Below are 6,059 nucleotides of genomic sequence, written 5' to 3' on the forward strand. Positions count from 1 at the left end.
CTTCTCCATGAATCTGTTCAATCCTTTTTATAAAGCCATCTAAGCTAGTGGCCATTGCTGCCTCCTGTGGGAGCAAGTTCCATAACTGAACTATGCACTGTCTGAAAAAAGTACTTTTTTTCTCTCTTCTGAATATTCCAACATTCAGCTTCATCGGAGAGGGAGTAAAACTTTTCTCTCCCTGCTTTCTCCAGGTCATGCATAATAATCTTATAAATGTCAGTCATGTCGCTTGTTACTCACCTTGTCTCTAAACTAAAAAGTCCTAAACGCTGCAAGCTTTCTTCACAGAGGTGTTGCTCCATCCCACTGATCATTTTGGTCACCCTTTCTGGTTAGTAAAAGAACCACAGAAAACACACAGTCCCAGCTATGACAAAGAGTGAGCCAAGAACCCAGGAAGATTTGACAGCTGTGCCAAGACCAAAGGTGAGGAACAATCCCACATGGAAGATTTTACCAGTTATTTCTCCGTAATCCCATTCTGAAGCAGATCTCATTCTTTCCTTCCCTCCTCCTCTCCCCCCCCCCCCCCGGCTTTGTTTCACTGTCTTGCAGAATAATCACTGGGAAGTTGTCCCAGGTGATTCTCAGAAACTGAGTCCCTGGGACTAGGCCTGGATTTCCAAGAGAGTGGAACCAATGAACTAACACCTTCCTTGGCTAAGGATAAGCCTTGGGCAACAACCAGCGTTCTCCAAACAAAAAAGAACATCTTCATCTTTTTAAATGATGCAACAGCAGGACAGCATGTACTTTGCTACACACTTTCCCAGGTCACATGTTATGGCAGACTCCATGGATGAAATAAGATTTATGGGGGGAAAACAAGACATTTTCTATCCCTAATTACTAGGCGTTAAATTCTGTGATCCTTCCTTCACTGCCCCCTGGAAAAAAGAGAAGAAAAGTGGGGATGGGGAAAAAAACTCCTGGGGAGCCAGCATAGTGCTAAGTTAAAGAACAATCATGGACTTTACAGGTTGTGCTGCAGGAATCTCATAGAATCATAGAATCATAGAGTTGGAAGAGACCACAAGGGCCATCGAGTCCAACCCCCTGCCAAGCAGGAAACACCATCAGAGCACTCCTGACATATGGTTGTCAAGCCTCTGCTTAAAGACCTCCAAAGAAGGAGACTCCACCACACTCCTTGGCAGCAAATTCCACTGTCGAACAGCTCTTACTGTCAGGAAGTTCTTCCTAATGTTTAGGTGGAATCTTCTTTCTTGTAGTTTGGAACCATTGCTCCGTGTCCGCTTCTCTGGAGCAGCAGAAAACAACCTTTCTCCCTCCTCTATGTGACATTTGAACATGACTATCATATCACCCCTTAACCTCCTCTTCTCCAGGCTAAACATGCCCAGCTCCCTTAGCCGTTCCTCATAAGGCATTGTTTCCAGGCCTTTGACCATTTTGGTTGCCCTCCTCTGGACACGTTCCAGTTTGTCAGTGTCCTTCTTGAACTGTGGTGCCCAGAACTGGACACAGTACTCCAGGTGAGGTCTGACCAGAGCAGAATACAGTGGCACTATTACTTCCCTTGATCTAGATGCTATACTCCTATTGATGCAGCCCAGAATTGCATTGGCTTTTTTAGCTGCCACGTCACACTGTTGGCTCATGTCAAGTTTGTGGTCAACCAAGACTCCTAGATCCTTTTCACATGTACTGCTCTCAAGCCAGGTGTCACCCATCTTGTATTTGTGCCTCTAATCTGTCAAGGTCGTTTTGAAGTGTGATCCTGTCCTCTGGGGTGTTAGCCACCCCTCCCAGTTTGGTGTCATCTGCAAATTTGATCAGGATGCCCTTGAGTCCATCATCCAAGTCGTTGATAAAGATGTTGAATAAGACCGGGCCCAAGACAGAACTCTGTGGCACCCCACTAGTCACTCTTCTCCAGGATGAAGAGGAACCATTGATGAGCACTGTCAGGGACTCAGGAGCAGGAGCACTGGGGAGAGAGGAAATGGAGAGGGAAGGGGAAGAATCCGAGGGCAGCGTAGGGGAGTATGACAGTGGCCCGAGAGATTCCATGAGCTTCTCCAGTGAATCAGAAGATTCCCAGAAGGGGGCGCCTATGGTCAGGGCAAGGGGGGTCCCAGGGGGGACGCACCAGAAACAAGGAGCCAGAGGGGAACCCCAAAGCAGCAGTGGAGGATCGGGACCAGTTTCCCCACCAGAGCATAGTGGGGGGGAAGAGTCACATGTGTCAGGGCCAGCGTCTCCTCCAGCGGGGAGAGAGAGTGAGTCAGGGCTGACCACGCCTCCAACGGAGGGGAGGTCAGTTGCAGCTAGCCCCCCCAGAGGGGGAAGCAGTGACAGCAGCAGCAGTGAAACGGTCAGGAGAAAAGTTACCGGCTGTGCGCGCGCGCCAAGTTCAAATGTACAGGCGCGGGGAACAGCAGGAGACCCGGATGGGGAACCAGCTCCTAAAGCCCGCCGGAGGGAGGGGGAAGGCTCAGGGGACTCAGCATCAGAAGAGTCTAGAAAGGGCGAGACCCCAACGGCCAGGCGGAACCAGAGGCGGAAGGAACAGAGGAAGAGGTGGAGTAAGGCTAGAGTCTTAAATTGGTGTCTGGGGGGAGGAGACTCAGACGGAGCATCAGCGGTCTGACAGTTGAGACGTAGAGCTGCGCGCTGCGGCTCTGGAAGTGAAACTGAACTTCAATAAAGACTTTTGTACTTAACAACGAAGCAGCGTTGGTCCTTTGTGAGCTGGGACCTTGGGCAGCTCTGACAAGCACCCTTTGGGTTCGGTCAGTCATCTCAAATTCTTACCACTCAGATTGATGGCTCCTGATTGAAGCTGTTGTGGGAACAAAGCAACAAAAACCTTGCATGTAGCTCCCGTCCAATGCCACATGCCTTCAGTTTACTTCTCAGCTAACAGCAGCAGAGGTGTTATGGTCTAGTGACACGATGAGTCAAAGGCACATTTCTATTTCTGCAGAAATATTCCCAGCAGAGTCCCTGTCTCCAGTGTCCTATAGTTGCCCAATCAGCATGAAAGGGGAACTGTTTAATCTTCTTACCCTTTGTGCTGATTTGAGACAAATCAGAGTGAATCGGGCACTGGGGAATGGCTTCTAGGGTCACACTAGATCAGGCTCATCAGAAGAGCACAGATTAATTGTTTCATATGCTCCAAACATTTAGAAACGCTGAGCACACAAAGTGCTTCAGTTGCAAGATAATGGTGTGCATATTCTTCAAGGCAAACACAATCAAAGTCACGGGGGCGGGGGGAGACTGCAGCATTCAAAATCATTTGCACATGTATATGCACAGAAAATAGTAGATCTTCTTGAAAAACAACACACTGATCATTGCAATTTATCCCCACTTATAGGGTTGCCATACGTCCAGAATTTCCCGGACATACCCAGAATACAGCAGTCGGAAGCAGTGTCTGGGTGGAAATCGGCAAAAAAAGTCCAGGAAAATCTGGAATTATGGCAACCCATGTTGACAGTGTAATTTTTGCCAATTTACCTTAAAAGAAGCTCAGAAACCTCGTTTTTTGCAATTTTGCAAAAAACAAAAACAAAAAAAACCCCACCTCAACAACTTTTGTGTCTGGATTCTCACTTTCTGAAATAAGGCAACCCTATCCAATTATTGGGATGTGGGTGGCACTGTTGGTTAAACCACAAAGCCTAGAACTTGCCGATCAGAAGGTCGGTGGTTCGAATCCCCGCGACGGGGTGAGCTCCCGTTGCTCGTTCCCTGCTCCTGCCAACCTAGCAGTTCAAAAGCACATCAAAGTGCAAGTAGATAAATAGGTACCGCTCTGGTGGGAAGGTAAATGGCGTTTCCGTGCACTGCTCTGGTTCGCCAGAAGCGGTTTAGTCATGCTGGCCACATGACCCAGAAGCTGTACGCCGGCTCCCTTGGCCAATAAAGCAAGATGAGTGCCACAACCCCAGAGTCGGTCACGACTGGACCTAATGGTCAGGGGTCCCTTTACCTTTACCTTTATCCAATTATTATTATTGTATCATTATAAGATCTTTGCACAGTCTTAGAAGGTTGTATAATCTTAGGAGGGGGCATGGCTGTGAGTCTCCTGAAGGGCCCCTGCACTTCTGTATTTGCCACTGCACCGCTGAACAGAATTATTCAATGGGTGACTGTGCTCTGATTTGCTCTGATTTGTTAGGCTGCTGGCAGAGGGCCAATACTTTTTCACACACCTTTCATTCCCACAACATGTAATAATGGCTCTCAATTCATGGAGGAGAAGTCTAGCAGCAGCTACAACTCATGATCTTCCTGCTACTTCCAGTATCTACCTCCAGTATCTACTTCCAGTATCAGAGATGGAAAGGCTCTGAGTGCCTGTTTCTGGAGAGAACAAGTGAGGAAAGTGACTTTTGTGTGGCTGGAATATACTAAGGTAAGAGCTGCATCTATTGCTCAGCCCACATTTGCACCTGGTCCTGCCTGCTTTAGAGCATCTCGCTTTTCCCACTCCTGGCATGCAGCACTGGAAAGCTGGTTACAAAAGAATGTGGTCCCCAGACTGAAACAGATCCCCCAGCCCTGATGCAGCATATCAGTGAGTGGATTCCAAATGTTCCACTTCAATCTAGGGTACCTGGCCTTTGACTCCTGAGACATGCCCAGCCATTCCAGCAATTGCAATCTGTTTCAACCATTTTCCATTTTAAATTGTTGTAACCCACCCTGGGACATGATAGCAAAGGGCAGAAAACATATTGAATTATGATGTTGTAGTAGTAGTAGTAGTAGTAGTAGTAATGTAGGTTTGGGGGAGCCAGACTGGATGATGCACCGAGTGCTTTCCAGTTCTTGGGGGTCTGAATCTAGTGTGGGTTGGAATCTAACGGACAAGCTTGCAGAACCAGTCAAATACGTTTATTTCCTGGACCCAAAGCTGTGGCTAATGGATAAGTAAGATCTGTTGGCGTGTTAATGCTGTGAACCCCACCATCCTATGCTCAGGCTGTATATTTGTGTAAATAAAACCGTATGGATACCACAATCTCCACTGACTTTCACTCCAAGGAAAGAGAATCTGGGTTAAAAGCCTGGAACCCCTGGATTTTCTCACTGCTCAGAGACTGGGCTGCTGTGTAATAATAAGAATGCAAACTTTTCTGAGCTGACTCACACATCAAACACAGCTGTGTGTGACCTTCCCCAGGTGTAACCACACGCTGGATTAAATGGGCTCTCGCTGTCTTCTCACAAAGCTATCCTGTTTTCAGAAACTCAGATTTCTATCAGTGTTTTCAAATGATGTCTGCCCACATTGAGAAAGGTGAGAACAAACTACGTTCTCACCTGGGTACATTTCGATCCTTGTCATTTGTCCTTGTAGTCTGAGAAACAAGTTAAGATGTCACTTATGTGGGAGGTGATGTGTGAGCTACCTTTGGGGTGTCTTTGGAAAGATGGCTGAATGTCGCAGCCTCTTTGGAGAGGCAGACCTTTCCCCACAGCACTGCCTCTTTAGAATATGCACCATTAAAGTGTGACATTGTGCTTTCAGTGACATTGCTTAAGGTCCGCTGCCACTGCGGAATACTATAGGCCATTCATTATACAACACGGAGAGCTGTCATAAAGTCCCATTTGCCATTTTGCAATTTATGTGAAATGTGTGGCCTGGCCACATTTATCCTTTTTTCTTTTCCTTTCCCCCCAACCTTGTTTCCAGTTAACTTTGTGTGATTGCTGGAGAGAATTATGGGAGGAGGTGGACTTTGGTTCTCCCATAATTTGAAGCCCTGTGATACCACTTCAAACAGTCATGGCTTCCCCCTAAGAATCCTGGGAGCTGAAGTTTGTTGAAGGTGAAGAGGGTTGTTAGGAGACACTTTTCCTCTCCTAGAGCTACAATTCCTAGAGTTCCTTGTGAAGAGGGATTGTTAAACTACTGTGGGAATTGTTAAAACTACTGGGGTTTTCCAAACAGCTTATATTTATCCCTGAATTCAACCTCCCTCTCTCTCTCTCTCTCTCTCTCTCTCTCTCTCTCTCTCTCTCTCTCTCTCACACACACACACACACACACACACACATACAATTAA

This window comes from Podarcis filfolensis (assembly GCF_964270895.1).
Source record: "Podarcis filfolensis genome assembly, chromosome: 8".
Taxonomy (NCBI): Eukaryota; Metazoa; Chordata; class Lepidosauria; order Squamata; family Lacertidae; genus Podarcis; species Podarcis filfolensis.